Source organism: Sphaerodactylus townsendi, linkage group LG08 (assembly GCF_021028975.2).
Source record: "Sphaerodactylus townsendi isolate TG3544 linkage group LG08, MPM_Stown_v2.3, whole genome shotgun sequence".
NCBI classification, from domain to species: Eukaryota; Metazoa; Chordata; class Lepidosauria; order Squamata; family Sphaerodactylidae; genus Sphaerodactylus; species Sphaerodactylus townsendi.
In genome coordinates this window covers 1,229,115-1,249,299 of record NC_059432.1, presented here as the reverse complement: position 1 = coordinate 1,249,299, position 20,185 = coordinate 1,229,115, and the positions used below count along the sequence as shown (strand labels likewise).

The 20,185-nt window shown below is 42.8% G+C and overlaps 1 pseudogene; it reads right to left on the bottom strand.

The window, feature by feature from the left end:
- LOC125437818 overlaps positions 1-20,185 on the bottom strand; it is a 140,365-nt pseudogene that overhangs the window by 25,924 nt on the left and 94,256 nt on the right.

Below are 20,185 nucleotides of genomic sequence, written 5' to 3'. Positions count from 1 at the left end.
GAATTCTGGGTGGTCAAGTGTGGAAGGGGACTTAAGAGCGACGGAAGCCAGGAGAAGGTAACAAATAGCTAAGACATATAGGGAGAAACTCAGAAAAGCTAAAGCTCATAATGAGCTCAGACTTGTGAGAGATTTTAAAAATAAAAAGGGATTTTTTGGTTATGTCCATAGCAAAAGGAAGAAAAAGGATATGATAGGGTCCCTGTTTGGAGAAGATGGGGAAATTCTAGCATGAGACAGAGGAAAGGTAGAACTACTCAACACCTTTTTTGCCACGGTTTTTCCTCCAAAAGAAAAACACTGCTCAAATGGGGGGAAATGGATCAGAAGATACAGTAGGGAAAATTCAGCACAGAATAAATAAAGAGCTAGTACAGGAATACCTGAATACTTCAAATGAATTCAAATCTCCTGTTCCTGTTGAACTACATCCCAGGGTATTAAAAGAATTTGCAGAAGTAATCTCAGAAACACTTGCTATAAACTTTGGCTGTTTTCACATGGTCAAAAAACAGCACCCTATGGACAGAAAAAATACCGTCCCTGGGGTGCTGTTCACACCCCCAAGCGGTGCAAAGACGGCGCTTTTAAACCTTGCTCGGGGAGCGAGGTTTTTTGAATATGTTGGCTTCCACCTGTTGCCGAGCAAATGGCAGCAGGTGAAAGCCGGTGTATTTCCTGCGCCGCTCCCAAACAGCTTCTTGACTGTGAGGAGGCCAGGGGACACGCTTTCTGACCTCCCTCACTGCAGCCGTCACTCTGGCCTTGGGGGCGTGTCTTCTGGCCTCCTCAGAACGACGGAAGCCAGGAGAAGGTAAGAAGCCATTTGGGGGGCTGTGCGGCTGTGCAGACCCTGCTCTGCCATCTGCGCAGCCTGTGGGGCCAGTCATGCGAACAGCCCCAGGACTTGCATTGGCATGAATGGCAGCTGGGGATGTTTAGTCTGGAGAAGGGAAGGTTAAGGGGGAACATGATAGCTATGTTTAAATATTTGAAGGGATGTATGTTGAAGAGGGAGCAAGCTTGTTTTCTGCTGCCTCAGAGACTAGGACACGGAGTAATGGATTCAAGATGTAGGAAAAGAGATCCCACCTAAACATTAGGAAGAACTTTCTGACTGTCAGGGCTGTTCGACAGTGGAATTCACTGTTTCGGAGAGTGGTGGGGTCTCCTTCTTTGGAGGTTTTTAAACAGAGGCTGGATGATCATCTGTCAGGAGTACTTTGATTGTGTGTTCCTGCATGGCAACGAGTTGGACTTGATGGCCCTTGTGGTCTCTTCCAACTCTATGATTCTGGGTCACCATAAGTTGGCTGCAACTCGATGACACTTAAATATGGGCAGTAGACTTTGATAATCAGTCTTACACTGCCTGTCTTGAGCACTCCCACTTGATGAGAGATTCCATATAACTTCTTTGCCATCATCAGTGAAAGCTCCTTGGAACTCCAGAAAGATTTTCTAGACACAAAAATCAGTTTTTACCTTCCAGCCATTGAAGAAGAATTATAAAGGGGTGAAATGCTGAGATAACAAATCAAATAAATGTGTTAAAATGTACTTAGGTTTCATCTGTAAACTTGTTATGTCTGCCTGTAACACAAAACACATTAACACATTTGTTGCAAATGCCACATGGCACCAATATCTCCCTGTCATTATCCAGGCCCTGATTTAATTGAGTCAATATGCTCTTCACATGCAGGCCCAGCTATAAGGTTACACAAGGGAAAAAAAACCATTAAAACTTTTCATAATGACACCAGCCTCACTTAATACAACTGCCATCACTTTATTCATATTTATCACCATACTTTTCCTGTTCTCTTTGGAAGAAGAACACATTATACCATCTGTGCTTTCTTAAATGTTTCTTTGACAATATACTGGCACAATTATATCCTACCAGCACAAATGAAGCAAAAACAAAGGTAACACAACTGAGGCAGGGAATTTTCTATATCTTATTTACTTACCGTATTCACATAGCCTCCTCCTGAGATTTAAAACAATTCTACATAAAGGGTTTTCCATACACAACCCTACTTCCTGTCAGGCTTCCACAATGCTCTCTGTTCTCATTTCTGAGAACTTTAAAAGGCCATGTTGGAATCCTGTAGCTCATTTCCGAAGCTGGAGGAAGTAAGTATTAATTAATCCCAAAGAGCAAACTTGAAGTAATACAGCAACCTTTACCTGTTTTGCCATTAACTTTTTGGTAGCCTGAATGGGGAAGGTGGAAATATACAAAATGAGTTCAATGCAATGCCAATGCCCAAACTAACAAAAATTCATTCTGAGATCTGAAAGTAATAAAAGGCATTACGTGTTTGTTAACTGGAAACCTCTAATATCTGTGGCAAAACTGCAGAAACATTGCCTAACACACTGAAGAGTGGATTTCAAGAAATAATATACTATGCTCGTTAATAAACTTATGCATTATAGAAGACTGTGAAAGGACAAATTATGAATTGGGCTTATTTTTTGGATGAGTTCTTTACTGGAATGTAGATGAACCACAAAGAAATAGAAGGCAGCAGTAAGTAAAAGTTACGTTAACAAAGATTCTGTTCCTTCCTTTTCTATTCTTTACATAATATATACACATACATACACATATGTACACATAATATATACACATACATAGGAAAAAATCATTCTGGGATTTGTGGAAGATGAGGATCCTTTGCCCACTATATAAGCCCCCGAAGAGACTTCTGTTTCAGGTTCTTGCATGCTAGGTTTGCCCGCCTCCTGGTGGGAATTGTCCAGTGGTGTATCTGCCCTAGGAGGGGGGTTCCCTCTGTCCCCGTGCACCACTAGTCTGGTCACGTGGGGGGCACAAAATCAGCCCCCCCCATGTGACCAGGAAGATGGCAAGGCAGCAGGAAGTCTTGCTGCCTCATGGTCTTCGGGTGCCCTCGGCCCCGCCCAAGTTGACATTGACATGGGCGGGGCCAAGGAAGCCCAAGGACACTGCCCCCCAAGCCTCGCCCCCCTCCAGGCTCCCGGCTGCTCTTCCTGGGGAGAGCAGGAGCAGCTGAAAGTCTCAGTCCTTGGGTCCTTTGCTTTCATAAGCATGGGGGTGGGCCTTGGGGGTGTGGCTCCACCCCCAGAGGGGAGGGCAGAAGGACTACCAGCTGCCGGTTGAGAGCCAGGGAGGGCGAGGCCTGGGGGTGGGGCTAGGGAAGGTGGAGCCCCCCTGAGCTCTGCCCCCTGGCGTAGTGGTGTGTGTGTGCCCGGGGGTGCCATTTTCCCACCATACCCCTCTGGAATTGTCTCCAGGAATCACAACTGATCTCCAACTCACAGTGGTCAATTCAGCTGAAGAAAATGGCTGATTCAAAGGATGGACTGTGTGGCAATATACCCTCACTGACTTCCCTGTCCCACCACCACTTTCCCCAAATCTTCACAAATTTCCCAATCCAGAGTTGGCAGCCTTACTTGTGCCTGTTTATTTGTGTCTTCAGTTCTATAGAGCTTTCTGCTTTGAGAGGCATGGTTTACATAAATCCAAGAAGAAATATAAGGAGTGTGTATCTTTGTCTTTCATGGTTTTGTTATGATGGACTTTTAAAAACTTTCCTACTTTTAAGAGCAAAGTAATTGCCTGGTATCCTTAATAGGCCATTTGTGTTTTGATTAATATTTGTGATTTTATACATGTATGGATCTTGTGGTTATATTTTAATACCTCCAGTATCTTTTCAGTTGTTTGAATAGTTCTGATTATTTTAAATGAACATAGGACATAAACAGAATTAAGTCAAACTACATGCCTAGGTTAGTTGTGGTGATGAAAAGTGCTGTCAAATCAGAGCCAGTTTATGACAGCCCTGTGAAGTTAGCGGTAATTTAGCCCCTTTCCACACAAGTCGTTAACCTTGTATTTCAGCTGGTCATGATCCCATCATTTTCCATGATGTTTGTCTACATGCCTCCTCTCCATATGTTTTCCAAACTGTTCCCTCCTGACAAGTTAAGACATTTCTGTTTGCTTAAAAAACAGCAGTAAGTTCTGAAGGGGAAAATAGACAAGGTGGGGACAGCCAAGGGGAGGTAGGGAGGTGTAATAAGGGCCAGGCTTTTTGATGAGACAGGAAAGATCGAATAGACATGGTAAGGGAAGTAGTTTGGAAATGTTTCAGGGGAAAACAAAAGGATTTTTTTGAAAACAATGAAGTAAAAGTTGCTCGGAAACATTTCTGGCACCAAATGGGGGATAAAAGTGCAGAACTCCGTGGAAAAACTGTTCTATTAGCAGGCTGGATACAAGGTAAAATATTTGTGCAGAAAAGGCCTTTATTGGTCCAGCCAGTTTTGGGTGTCTGCTCTCTACTGGATGAGGGGAAAGCCAATTTCCCCATACCCCCCATTTTTAAAAATGTAAACAATTGCTGTTTTGAACATATATGTGTGCATTCATGCACACAAGGCAGGGGATGGCCTAGGAGTGTGGGCGTAATGGAGCATGTGGTACTGGAGCATGTGGTAATAAGGCAATGGGTGGTTCCCTGACCTGAGAAACCATTTTGTTGTACAAATTAGGTATCCTTCCTTACACATGCACAAGGTAGACATCTGAAAAAAATATTCCTTTGCACAACAGAATAGTTTTTTCTAGAATGTCTTCTAAATGTTTAATTCCTTAATGATGCGCGTGTTGTATATATTTTGTTTGCTGCCGGGCTCCCCTGCTTCAGTATGCATTTTAAATTCTTGTAAGGTGCTTTTGATTATGTTAGCATGATCTCTGGTGGGTTCAGATGCATAAGTGATATTGCAAGATGGCATAAGCTTTATAAATACAGGCAACAGCTGTATTCCTTAGATCAGGGGTGGGCAATTATTTTTTCCATGGGGCCATATAAGATCAGAAAATATTGTGGAGGGCCGGGCCAAAAGGCAGGGGACGAGGTGCTTTTGACAGCCCCGCAGGGGGGCGAGGCGCTTTTGAAAGCCCCGCAGGGGGGCGAGGCGCTTTTGAAAGCCCCGCAGAAGTCGGCAGCCAAGGCAACCGGCTTCTGCGGGGCTTTCAAAGGCACCTCACTCCCCAGCACGGCCGGGGGGCCAGTCAGGGTCATCCGGCGGGCCGGATGTGGCCTGCGGGCCGTATAATGCCCAGGTCTGCCTTAGATGATCAGAGCATTTACTATTTGGTTCTACACTTTTACCATAGAACATTCAAGGCCCTTGATTTTGCTGAGATACCAGCATTTTCCTTCTCAGAGGTAGTAGTGCTGTAGTGATGAAGAGGAAAACATTTTCACAACAGAATTAAAAAATAACAATCCAAGTTGTGTACCATAGAAAATGACATAGTTTGAATAATCTCTGCAGATTAGATAACTTCAGACTTGGCGAAAACATGGCAGATTAAGTTCAACGTAGGCAAGCGTAATGCATACTGAATCAAAACCTTAAGTTTTAAATATATGTTGATGGGGTCTGAACTGACTGAGATTTTGGAGTTATGGAAAGTTAAATGAAAATGTCAGTGTGTGGCAAAGATAAAATAGGCAAATTCCATGTTAGGAATTATTAAGAAAAGGATTTAAAAAAAAACCACCAATATTTTAATGCCTTTTAAAATAAAGCTATGGTCTGGCCTCGTTTAGAATACTGTGTGCATTTCTGGTCACTGTATCTCAAAAAGGATATTATTGCAGAGCTGGAAAAAATATAGAGGGCAACCAAGACAATTAGGGGTTGAAGCACATTTCCTATGATAGAAAGATGCAGAGCCTGGGACTTTGCAGTCTACAAAAAAGGGCAGAGGGTTGTAAAATTATAGCCCTAGGAGCTGAGGGTTGTAAAATTAAAGCCCTAAGAGCTGAGGGTTGTAAAATTATAGCTCTGCGGAGTAGAGAAAGTGGATACTGGGAGCTTTTTCTCCCTCTCTCATAATACTAGAATTCAGGGGCACCAAATGAAATTGTTGGGAAATTGGTTCAGGATAGACAAAAGTTCTCTTTAACTTAATGAGCAATTAAATGGTCCACAGTGGAGGAAGTGATGGCCACTAGCACAGACAGTTCAATGTAGCAAAATGTAAAGTGATGCACATAGGGGCAAAAAATCCAAACTTCACATACATGCTACAGGGGTCAGTGCTATCAGTCACAGACCAGGAAAGGGATTTGGGCGTCTTAGTTGATAGTTCCATGGGAATGTCAACTCAATGCATGGCAGCTGTGAAAAAGGCAAACTCTATGCTGGGGATAATTAGGAAAGGAGTTGATAATAAAACTGCAAGGATTGTCATGCCCTTATATAAAGCCGTGGTGCGACCGCACTTGGAGTACTGTGTTCAGTTCTGGTCGCCACATCTCAAAAAGGATATCGAAGAGATAGAAAAAGTGCAGAGAAGGGCAACGAGGATGATTGAAGGAATGGAGCACCTTCCTTATGAGGAGAGGCTGCAGCGTTTGGGACTCTCTAGTTTGGAGAGGAGACGTCTGAGGGGGGATATGATTGAAGTCTATAAAATTATGCATGGGGTAGAAAATGTTGACAGAGAGAAATTTTTCTCTCTTTCTCACAATACTAGAACCAGGAGGCATTCATTGAAAATGCTGGGGGGAAGAATTAGGACTAATAAAAGGAAACACTTCTTCACGCAACGTGTGATTGGTGTTTGGAATATGCTGCCACAGGAGGTGGTGATGGCCACTAACCTGGATAGCTTTAAAAAGGGCTTGGACAGATTTATGGAGGAGAAGTCAATCTATGGCTACCAATCTTGATCCTCCTTGATCTGAGATTGCAAATGCCTTAACAGACCAGGTGCTCGGGAGCAGCAGCAGCAGAAGGCCCTTGCTTTCACATCCTGCATGTGAGCTCCCAAAGGCACCTGGTGGGCCACTGCGAGTAGCAGAATGTTGGACTAGATGGACTCTGGTCTGATCCAGCAGGCTAGTTAAAAAAAAAAACCACAGACTGCCTCAGTGTTGCATTTTCATTTCCCTATATTACCGGCTAACTGTTGTAACTAAAATGGCAGTCCATCCAAGAGAATCAATAATATTTCCCCACAATATGTGCCTGAGAAAACAAGTGGGAGGAGGAAGAACAAGAGGCCCACAAATTTCCTTGCCTTGCAGCAGCGGACATTTTCCAGATTTATACCAGAAGTTCTGTGTGCAGAACTTAATTCCTAGGTATTTGCAGACCTGACCCAAATTGAGACAATGACATGTGGAAGGAATGGACTTAGGTTTCTCCTCTGACACCATTTTTCCACCATGGAACAGCCCTAGTTACTCCACTAGGAAGACTTAATGTGTATGGTGCCTACACATCTGTTAGGCCAATAGGACAAATAGAACATTGGCTTAGGGTTACCAAACTCCAGATGGTCTAGGAGACCTCCTACAATTCCCACTGATTTCCCAACCACAGCAGGGGTGTCCAACCAATGACCCTCCAGATGTTCATGGACAATGATCCCCATAAGCTCTGCCAATTGGCCATCTGGCAGGGGCTGATGGGGACTGTAGTCCATGAACTTCTGGAGGGTCATAGGTTGGACACCCTTGCTCTACAGCAGTGGTTCTCAACCTTCCTAATGCCACGACCCTTTAATACAGTTCTCATGTTGTGGTGACCCCCAACCCTAACATTTATCCATTTTACAGATGGAGAACACTGATGCAGAGAGTCTTAGGCGACCCCTGCGAAAGGGTCGTTCGACCTCCAAAGGGCTCCCAACCCACATGTTGAGAAACATTGCTCTACAGCATTATATCTTGCTGAAGTCTTGCCTACCCCAGGCTTCACTCCCAAATTTTCAGGAATTTTCCAACCCAAAGTTGACCATCATATGTTGGCTGCCCAGGACCATGTCAGGTCAGGAAGAATGGCTTGAGCTTCTGTCATGTTGTAACTCTAATCTGAAATGGATTCAGGCAAGCCTAGGAAGCACAGAATTTGCCAAACGCACACAATAACTTTTTAATGTGTGAATCAGCCCAAATTTTAATTGCTATTTGGGAGCAGTTTGGTAAAGCACCAGTAGGAACTATTAGCTAGGGATCATTGTAAAAAGACTAGCAGCAAAGCCCATTGCGGGGGAGAATGCAATAGGCTCTAGCAAAGGGGGAGGGGCAAGCAAACATTCTCCCACGCAATGGGTTGTAGTGTCACTTGAGCACTCCCCCCACCCCGGCCAGGTGGTTTCTTACCTCGCTGCAAGGACTTGGGTAAGGGTGAAGGGGGAATGGGTTTGTTTGATGTGGTGGGAGGCTGAGGGGGAATGGGATCCTGTGGGGCTGGGGAAAGGCAGTCGAAGGATGGCTTCTGGCAGAGGGGGTAGTGAGAAGGTTGCAGTGGGAGAGCCTTGAGGGTGGTGGCAGGGCAGGTAGGTTTGGAAGGGGTTGAGCAGGATGCGGGCCAATGGGCATGCAGGATGCACAGGACGCACCGGGGTTAGTGGGTATGCAGCCTTTGCGGCAACTGAGTAAGGGTTTGCTGTTAGATGTTCGAACCCTTAGCCAATTATATATGGTAAGATAAAATAAGAAAGATAACAATTGTCACTAAATGTAGTTCTAGGATTGTTGTATAGTCTGTGTTGAGAAAGCCTTGGATCAGAAGGGAACTGCTATATCACTGAACCTGCACAATCCTGGCCACCACCAAAGTGTGACTATAGCGGTTACATTTTGAATCAATTTATATGTTAGAATCCATTTACACAACTAGGTTCAGGCTCCAGCAGGACAGTAGTATAGAGATTCCTGCAGTGGTGGGATCCAAAAATTTTAGTAACAGGTTCCCATGGTGGTGGGATTCAAACAGTGGCATAGCGCCAATGGGACTGGGTGGGGCATGACAGGGGCGTGGCCGGGCATTCTAGGGGCGGGGCATTAATAATTTCTCTGTTACTGTAAAAAACTCTTACTGTAAAAAAAAGTTCCTAATTTCCAGCTGGTATCTTTCTGTCCATTATAAACTCATTATAGCAAGTCCTATCATCTACTGCCAACAGAAACAACTACTTCTCCTCTAATTGACTGCCTGTCAAATACTTAATACTTTCAAATACTTAATTTTGTTTCTAGAAATCAAAAGAAGGATACTTTCCTTAAACAAGGAACTTTACCATATTTCTAAAACATGTTTTTAAAACAGCCCAACAGAGAGAATTATCCCGTTTTCTACCTTCGCTAACCAGCCACATAGGAAACAACAGGACTTTATGCCAACTGTGAAATCATGAGTGGTCAGTACAGTTCAGTGAAGATTCACCATCACCACTGTTTGTTAACTATATTCTGAAGGACTAATACATTCAATACTCAAAATAATTTGCACTTTAGATTAAGACACAAATTCATTAAAACATGGATCCGATGGACCATTCCTACTGCATAGGCATATTCAAGAGCTAGATATCAAGGCTACTGCCAGGATACACAGGTCATGACTTTTTAAAAAATTGAGTAAGCATTAGTAGTTAGTACCTTTAACCTTTCACTTATACAAAATGCTTTGTAATCCTTTAGCCCCATAAATACCTAAAATCCGTCATTAACACTCCCTTTTTATTCCTGGGTGACCTTGGGCTAGTCACAGCTTTCAGCCCCACCCACCTCACAGGGTGTTTGTTGTGAGGGGGGAAGGGCAAGGAGATTGTAAGCCCCTTTGAGTCTCCTGCAGGTGAGAAAGGGGGGATATAAATCCAAACTCTTCTTCTTCTTCTTCTGTTTAAAGTAAAAAATAAACCAGAAAATCATCCATTGTGAACTAGAATTCGCAATCCATACTGTATATTCTGCAAATATTTCACATTAATTAATCCAGGATTAGAGACACAGATTAGCATAATATTCTCACATACAGGAATACAGAGCTTTTAAATGGCCAAGCATCATGGTAAATCACAATGTATCATAAAATGAACAGAGTGCCAAAATAAATAGCCCATCAAGCAAATAAAGAGTCCCCTGGATCCAACAGTAGTTAAAGGGTCCCTCCTCTTACTAGCCAGCAAGCTCCGGGCTACGAGAAAGAAGAAGAGAGGGAAAGGCGAGGGCGTGAAGATGGAAAAGCAGACCCAATTAGTAACCCCCTCTCGGCACACACAAATAATTAGTAACCCACTCTCGGGAACTGGTGAGAACCGTCTGGATCCCACCTCTGGGTGCCTGCACTGTAGTGCCTTCAAGGCTTGCCTCCAGCCCTGGTTGAGCAGGTGCACTACTGATTTAAGTTCCTGCTACACTTCCTGTCTTTCTTTGACGTATCTTGGTAAAAGGGCTGCTTATAGGCTACTAGAAGACACTTATGATGACACCCAGGGGGGGAGATGTAGCAGCAGCAACAATAGCATGTCCCACAAACAGTCAACAAATGGCATGAGCTGCTGCCATGTGCTCTCCATGAGTAGTGGGGGCAAAGGAAGGGGAGGAAGATCTCCTGCATAGGCAGAATCTCTCGTAAATGAGCAAAGGCTGACCCTCTGCCCTTATTGAGAGTTCCTCACATCTGGAACCAATCTGGGATATTCTAGCATCCTTTTATGTATCCCCAAACCTAAAGTTTGGAGTAACTCTGCACCATGTTCCACAGCCAGCCATTTTTCCTGAACCAAGAACTCATATCCTTTTGCCATCTTCTTTCTTTACTCTTTACTCTTTCAACAAAAAAAGAGAACATTCCATGAAGATTAATTTTTATAGATCCAGACTAAAATAATCTCCCTAGATAGGGAGAATGTGAGAATGACGTTTAGGCTATCTTGTAACCCCTGTTGCATTCAACCCTTTGTACTAAGAGAAGGGAACCAGCAGATGTTTTAACCATAGAAAGTTAGTGTATATAAGCATCAATCTTCACTTCTAAAACAGCTGCATCTCAATGCCAGAGGTAACAGAGACAGCAGAAGAAAACTGTACAGCCTGATCAAATCATATGCCTAGATTTCAGGCATGACCAATATTTTCTAGATACTACTTATGGTATAAAGCAAGAGAGAGGAAGACTGAGGATGAAAAAGGCTAGAAGGCAGGCTTGCAAAACAAGTCTCTTATTGTTGTATTTCCTGCCTTTGTCCAATGCCTCAAGTCCATGGGACAGAGCTGAGCCTGGCATTCTCAAACAGGAAATAGTTTGGAGTACTAATAGCTATTAACAGCACTGGCTCTGCTTTTAATTATGCTGAGGCTCAGTTAAACCGCATCAATCCAAATACCATTCAGCTTCAGTTTACCATTTATGAGCATATGAATATGGGTTGAGAATTAGATAAAGAAAATAATGTACTTATAAAATCATGTGTTATTTATTGAGTATGGCCAGAGACCCTAGAGCCATTTTCCCTATTCATCATGATCTGAGCTACCAGTGTTTTGCTTTTGCCTGAGTGAGGTACTGGCTATGACTTATAGTTCTTTGCTGCTTCCCTTTATAAATGCTTCTATTTCCTACCTTTCTCCTTTCTTGCCAGGGGGTCCACCCTATCTGGTGACATAAGAAAGGAGAAGTACACTGTGGCATGTGGACATCTGCACAAAGTGTATGGGATCCCTGAGAAAGAAATCCTCAGAGACAACTGCAACAGCTCAGACTGCAAGAGCAGAGTTCCTGTGTTGTAGGGCTAATAACACAATGTCATATAGAAACACGGACAAACGGAACTGCAAAAACAAACCATTAGTGACTTAACCAAACACACATAACAGTGTGAAAGAGCAATTCTGCAGCCACACAGCCTGAAAGCCAGTGTGGTGTAGTGGTTAGGTGCAGCAGACTCTAATCTGATGAACTGTATTTGTTTCCCCGCTCCTTCACGTGAAGCCTGCTGACGTGAGACAGTCACAGTTCTCTTTGAACTCTATCAGCACCACCCACCTCACAAGGTGTCTGTTGTGTAGAGGGGAAAGGAAGGTGATTATAAGCTGTTTTGAGACTGCTTAACGGTAGAGAAAAGTTGGGTATAAAAACCAACTCTTCTTCTTCAGCTCATGAGTTCCTTCACTGTGTAAATACTCCCAGTTGTGCAAAATTATCTGGGGCAGAATCCTACCAGCAACCTGTGGAATTTCATGGGGACTTCTTCATATAAAATATTTTTTTCTATACAGTGTAGTTCCTCAGTACAAAATGCAGGTATACTGAATCAGATGTGGTACATGCACATGCACACACACACACATACACACACATAAATACATGCAAATGACAATTTCGTAAATGCAGGCGAATTACAATTTGACAGTACCATTTTCTCTGAAATGTTGATTTAAATACATACAAAAAATACAGAGAGGTACTTTGCAACTCATTTGGCTTTGCATGGCTTCTATGCATGAGTCTCATCTGGGTATTAAAAATATTTATCCACTGAAGCAGTACATGGGGACAGGCTATAGTTAATTTGCAGCATATGGCGAGTGTGCAAGACAAAGACAACGTATAAAAAGCAATAAATCTGGGGCTTAATCTGGGAAGAATTCATTTAGCAATACAGGTGAGAGAGGTGCTATAAAGAATGATGATAAACTAAAGGATGCAAAGGTTTGATGTATTAGAACAGAGTGGACATGCATACCTTTGCATCCTTTATAACATCCCTCTTACAGTTTGACTAGGATAAAAACAGTCAGACCCATTCCGCACGGGCTAAGAAACACTGGTGTAGGAAACCATATAACCCATTTGTTGGGAGGGGGGCTTCGCACAGGTCCCCCCCACAAACGAGTCTGCCCTGTTTTCCCCCGCAACCTGGGTTTTTTGAAAATCGCTGAACAAGTAATCCTTTTGAAAAATCCAGGATTAGAGCCACTTCCGAGTGAACGGCCAGGCAGGAGGCGCTTTATTACCCTTCCTTCCACCCCATCCTTCACAGTCAGGGAGAAGCCATTGCCTGCCTATTGCAGGGAGACCCCTTTTCCTTTTTTTAAAAAAAAATTTGCAGCTTGCATCTGCACAGCTATGCAGGTGCAGCCGATCATACAATTAGTACTCCTGTGAGGGTTCGTTGCTGCATGCCTGTGTAGCTACACATGTGTGGTAGGTAATTAATTTAAAAACCAGAAGAGTCTCCATGCAAAAGTGCGACAGCAACCCAGATTGTATCTGTGGACTCCAATCACTGCCTGCACGGGACACATGTGAACAGGAAAACAGGACAAAGTTTCCTTTATCACGACTGCAACCCGTTATACCTTTGCTGGGCCTCAGAGACCTCCATTCCTACTCAAGTCTGATGAAGGGAGCTTTGACTCTCAAAAGCTTACACTGAAAATTTTGTTGGTCTCTAAGGTGTTACTGGACTAAATTCTAACTGTTCTACTTCAGCCCAACATGGCTATCCTCTGCAAATATATTCATATATATTCATTCAAATATATTCCAAGTTGGCTCTTTAGTCTTGTCAGTCCTGCCGTGCTTATTTCAGTTCCACGGTGGCTTCCAGCCTAAGTCCCTGTTTTATTTTAAAACAAAGAAACGGTTACGAAATACACAGGCGAGACAAGAGATCTCTTCCTCCCTTCTGGGTTGCTCTCCAACACCAGGCAAGAGCCAGGGAGCCTCTTCAGGGGAGGAGGAAACTATAAATAGATGGCGCATATTTGTTTGCTCAAATTTATTTTAAGCTTTTATCATTTGAAAACACAATGTTGAAACTCCCATCCATAACAGCCTATTTGTACACTCCTGGCTCCCATAAGTCCAACCAGAAAGGAAATGGGAAGAAAGGTCACAGTACAGATGGCCCCTTATGGTGCCATGAGAGACAATCTGAAGCCCTCCTATCTCCTGGCACAAAGCAAGACTGACGCCACAATTGCAATTTGTAGTCACACCCGTCTGAAGAGCACTGGTCTGCACTGTGCCTCAGTGCCATTCAGTATGCAACCACATGGAAGAACTGCATTAGCAGGAAGCCACAGGTCATAAGTGACCTTCAGGTCTGTGATGCTTTCTCCTTTCTAGCCACTCTCAACTACTGCAGAACAGCGGGAATCCAAATCACCTGGCTCTGGCCTGCATCTCCTATATGCTGCAGGGTTTGTAAAAGAGTGGGTTATATTTTCAGTGTGGGGAGGATGGAACTGGATACTTCATGCTCTATGTTTAGTATGGGGAGGGAAAGTGGCATGGTATAGCCTGATCTTGTCAGATCTTGGCAGCGGAGCCGGGTTGGTACTTGGATGGGGACCACTGAGGAAGACTCTGCAGTGGGAGCAGGACCAAACCACCTCTGCTTAATTGCTTTGAAAGCCCTTTGCTGGACTCATCGTAAGTCAGCTGTGACTTATTGGCCTATTACAGACCCGCATGCTAAGTATGTGTGGTTCAAAAAGAGTTAGACATTCCAACCTTTTCTAACCCTCTAAACCTAATTTGCTTTTTAGGACTAGGAAGCAAACTTGGAATTCTATACATTCAACTCCTATAAAAGCGATCGATTCCTTTCTTTCCTGTGGGGAGCCAGTAACAGCAGGCCTCACCTGGGTTCCAGCAACTGCCCCACCTCAAAGTATGATGATGCTGAGCCTACCTTTCACTTCACCTTCACTACTCCTATTGAGCAGTGACATAAGGCTACAGTATTGCTTGGCAGAGGAAAATACAAAGGGCATCTATCTTTAAACGGCTACAAAAAGGAGGGACGGCAGGCAGTAGTGAGCTGTCCCAAGCCATTTTGAAGTCCTGCTCTCTCCCCATTGTGGCAACAGAAGGAGTATCCACAGGGATATTTCCCTGCAGCCACCCTACAGATTCCCCTCTGTGACTGACAAAAATAGGATTGGTGTTAATCCAGACTAAATGGAAATGCCCTGGGAAAGCCATGAGTCATGCCTGGAATGAGAACATTGGCATGTGGACATTTCCTGTTTTCCATGCACACAAAAAAGTCCCTGGGTGGCTGCAACATGTGTGATTAGAAGTTACTGATGACTGCTTCCTTCTGTGGTTAACATACTGCACTAAATGTTTTTAAGTGGCATGGAGATAGGCAAGCAGTATATCATACAAGAGATATACAGATCCTGAGTTTGAGGTCCAAATGCCTTGTGTTTGTTACCTTGTCCATCCTATGATGAGTAATTATGTAAGACTACAGCTCTATGCAATGCTTGATCACATGCTCTCTGATCACATATAGTAGGTTACTGGCCCTGCTCCCCACCTTCACACATTTCATGCAGCACCTGCATGGGACCTTAGGCAAGTTTATAAGTTCTGTATGTGTGATTGGATACCCTACTTTGTTTTCTAGGGTTCAGATCATGCAGAAAAACCTGCACTTTTATGTGTGTTGAACTCCATGGAGATATTCCCAAGAATGCACAGAGGTTGCGAGCAGGCCAAGTAAGCATCACATCGCTCCCTTCTATGTGCACTTTGTGTGTATGTTTATATGCATACACACTTGTACATCCATATATGTAAAGTGCTGACAATTTGCAGTTGACTCATGGGGGGCGACCCCAGCAAGAAGCTTTCAAGGCAAGTCTCCCTTCCAAATACTGACCCTGCTTAGCTTCTGAGATCTGACAAGAGCGAACTATGCCATGCTGCCTTCTCTACTCTTGTACATCTGCATGGGACTAAAATTAACACTACCATCTATTTCTCCCCTTTCCCACAGGCTCATGTAGGAAACTGCTATTTGTCATGTTCCAGAGGGAACAAAAATAACATAAAGGCAGCAATATTTTGAAGAAGTATGTTAACAATTTCCCCTATTTAAGAAAGCAAAGTGGTAGGAAGGGTCAGCATTAACCATGTCACATGGCAAATGAACTTATATAAACTCCTAAGTTCAGGGCCTGGTTCAAGGAAGGAAGTAATGTCCAGTAGTTATAGTACCAAAGGGGTGTCCAGTCAAGCTTCTTTTTCTTGTCTGCACCATCTCTAACCCATTCTTTATCAGTTATGTGTTTGCATCTTACCCTTCATCTAAGGAGTTCAAAGTAGAGTTTTAGTTTCAAAACAATCCTGAGGTATAAACTAGATGACAGGGAGCAGCTGCCACGGCCACCCAGTGAGCTCCGTAGCTGAAAGGGATGTTCAGCCCAGTACTGAACCTGATACTCATGCAGCCAAACTCATTACTCTAGGTAGTGCATCAGACTGGCTCTCTTGTTTTTCCTTTGAGCTAACATCTTCCCTTGATACGTTTGCAGTGTCCACAGTTCTATTGTCTCCCCATGCCCTACTGGGACTGTTTTATCACACAGACACAGGCTCTAAGGGGCCTTCCCATCACTCAGAACAATAAGTGCCTGCAGCTAGTCCAGCAAAATTACTTTCCCAGAAAACAATAGTGGAGGCTGCTGAACAGTAGCTGGACAGTTATGAAACCAGTTCTGAACGTCAGCTGTGGCCACACCTGTCTGATTATCCACAGTGGCCAGACAATATCTTGGATCCCTCAATAAACCTCCACTAATGGAAGAGATTTCCACAAATGGACTAGGGTTTTCTTGCTCTTTTCAGAAATTTTGCTTCTGAGGGAAAGGCAACCCTCCCAGAACAACATGTGGGGTATGTGGGAGCTCTGTAGTGAGATGAGGAGAATCAGTGATAATTACCTCCTACTACTGACCAAAATTTTCCACAGAGTTCAAGTCAATAGCTGTCTGCAATCCAAACAAATCCTTTTGTAACTTCAATAAATTGTTTTAGAAAAGATGCAGGCTGAATTATATAAAACGTTGCATTTAGCACGTCTTTTTTAACATGATGCATAGTCTGGGTAGTTGTGTCATTAATTACAGATAGTATTATATTACAGATATTATGGACCAACAAAAAAACAAACCAATCAGTGAGTTCTAGATCAAGTCAAGCACTTGTAAAATCCTAACAAATCCCTTCTCAAGTATCCGCTTCTTAAGTCAACCAGGTATAATTTCTGGCAAAGATTCTTGAATTTCATCTTGGTAAGTGGATTTATCAGTATGTCCACTATCATTTTCTTGTGTAAAGAGTCTAATTTCTCCTTTACTCCCATCATCAATTTTTCTTTTTCACATGGAAGCAGCTTCATCATTTCATCCCTGCTTTTGGGTTCATTGTGGCTTTGCACATTCATGTGGTAGGTGTATCTCTTTGGTTCCACCCCCTTTGTGCTTCTTTCTGACCTTCTTACACTTACTATAGTCTCTCTTTCTGTTGGTTTGGCTCCATCATCTTCCCCTTCTGGTTGGGAAGTCTCTTGTTGGGACGCAAAGCGGTTATCTGCTCTGTAAATGTGACTTCTTCAGCATCATGTTTGCTTTCTTCTGTGGAGTTATCTCATTTTGGAGCACACAAAATGTTTCGTTCATGTTTGTAGGCATCATTGCATATGTGAACATCATAAGTATTAGGATCCATGACTCTGTAGCCGCTTGAATTTGGATTGTAGGCAACTAATATTCCAACTGCAGCTCTTGCATCTAGTTTTCTTCTTCTATCCTTGGGGATGCATATATAAGTTTTTGCTCCAAATGGTTTCAAGTGTTTTAAACTGCGTTTCTTCTTATGCCATATTTTAAAAGGAGACATTCCAGTAGGTTTGCATGGTGTTCTGTTGTAGAGATATATAGCTATATTGACAGGTTCTGCCTAACAGGTGTCAGGAAGTCCAGCCTGCATTAATAAACAACGTGCGTATTTTAAGATTAAAACATTCTGCTAGAACATTTTGAAGAGGCAAGTATATCACTGATCTTGTATGTTGCATACCTTCTTGTTCTGGGCAATTTTGGAATTCACTAGCACTGTATTCAATCCCATTGTCTGAAAATAACATCTCTGGTGCTCTTCCATGCTTGTTTTTAACAGCTACTACATAAGCTTTGAACTTATTCAATACTTGATCTTTTGATTTGGGAAAATACACATGGGCAAATGTTCTTGCTGCATCAATAACGGTCAAAATGTATTTGTTTCCACCCACAGACGGCACTAGAGATCCAATCAGATCTGAGTGTATTTTTGTTAGCACTTCCTTTTCTCCTGCTCCTTACTGTCCTGTATAATGAGGAGTGGTGCATTTGGCCTTAATGCATATTTCACAGCATTCAGTACTTTTGTTGCATTCAATTACTTTTAAATTACAGTCTTTTAATAGGTTTTCTCACTGAGTCCATACTTCTGTGGCCTAATTTTACATGCCAATCATAAACACAACTGGAGTGAGAACAGTCTTCCTTTTTTATGTAATAAATGGCTTGCCACAAACTTCAACATCCCTTAGAAAAAGGTTCCAATCTTTTCAGCTTTGAACTCCATATCAAATTTTGAATTATAAATGCAACATATTTCTCCATCCATTATCATCTTGTTTCATCAATTCAGCAATCTAGGCACTGATATTAAATTTTCACTAGCATGAAGTGCATACAATGTCTCTATTAGGTCATGCTATACTGTCTCTCCAGTAGAACTAAAAACAAACATTCTCACAGTACCTTTCCCACATACTTTCAGTGGTTCACCATCAACCTACAAAAACTTTTCTTCACTTTCTTTCAATTCAGTAAAATACTTTTCATTATTGCAAACATGGGGAAAAGATCCAAAGTCCAAAAGAAATAAATTCACTTTACTTTTGCAGTCAATTGTAATCATGTATGCACATTTTTTCTTTGTTTTCCCCTTTTCTTTAACATTCTTTTTCTTTGTCTTTACAGCTAAAGTTTTATTAACATCACCTCTTTTATAAGCATTACTTGGTTCTTCCCCTCTGCCTCTCTCAGCTAATTGTCTTTCACAACAATATTTAGCTACATGTCCCCTTCTTCCACAGTTAAAGCAAATTACTTCATTGGCACGATCCAGTCTAAGCACAGATAAACCTTTCATTTCATTTGATGCTTTCCTTTGTGCATCTGTATTTCTTAGATAATTCAGAACATAATTCAAGTCCAATGACACTCTGGCCTCAAGCACAGACATTTAGTTTTCAGAACTTTCAGGCAAAGACACCAGGATTACAGAAATCACATCTTCATGCTCCAAAGTATTTCCAGCTGCCCTGATTTGCATAAACATATCAACCATCCATTCTAAATGATAATTCAAATTGCTCCCTTCTTTCATTCTTGCACTGTGGAACTTGCTTTTTAGAAGTCTTATTTTCTTAACTAATTTCCATAGTATTTTTCTGCCAAGCCTTTCCAATGATCACAAGCAGATTTCCACCTCATAATAAGGGCAATCTCCTCATCCCCTATTGTTGAAGCTAGGAGATAGCATGCTTTGGAATCATCCATTTTAAACCGTTCCAACTCATGGGGATTTGGGGTCATTTTTTGCTCAGTCACATGGGAGAGATTCTGGAAAGCATGAACATGATTAATATAAAATTGCCAGATCAAAATTTTTTGGGAGAGCAGGTAGAGAGGGACTGCTTGCCAGGGCATATTGGTTTGAGGTTTGTACTGCACTGATGTTTGCTGAAACAGTCGTTACTGGGTTAGAGGTGCTGATTGAAGCTTCTTCATCTGAAGTAGGCAGGAATGGCATCTATATTTTCCACTCCCTTCTTACTATGCCTCCCGTTTCTTTGTTTAGTTCCACCCCTCCCTGTAGCAGCTGCACGTGGAGTCTGCATGGACCCTCCTTCTCCTACCCTGCAGTTCCCTTTTGTACTGCATCAAAAGAGCAGTGTGTTTTTAAATTTAGTTTAAAAAGAAAAGCCCTAGGAAACTCATATGCTCAGAATGAACACAATGTTATGTGGACATTCCTATTTAATTTGGAAGCTTCCTGTGTTCTATGAGGGAAAAAATTCCCACATGGAAGCCAAAGATGTTCTCATCTGCTCTTTCCCATAATCTACCGTATGTACTCGTGTATAAGTCGACCTGTGTATAAGTTGAGGCTCCTAATTTTACCACCAAAAACTGGGAAAACTTATTGACTCGTGTATAAGGTGGTAACTCCAAAGCAGGCGGGAGCAGGGAAGAGCTGGGGCACCTGCTCCACGCTCCCCCCACTGCCTCCTGGATCCCCACAGCAGCCCCAGCCCTTGGCTGCTTTGGAGTTTCCTTGCTTGCCAGCAAGGAAATGCCAGACAGAGCATTCGCCTGCTTTTTGGGTTTCCTTGCTTAAGCAATCTTTGGAGCATTGTCCTTTTAAGAAAATTGTAGAGACACCCTGCCCGAGCGGCAGCTTCCCTGAAGCCGAGCCTCAGAGCCTGTGTGGGAAAGGGAAAGATGAGTGAGCGAGT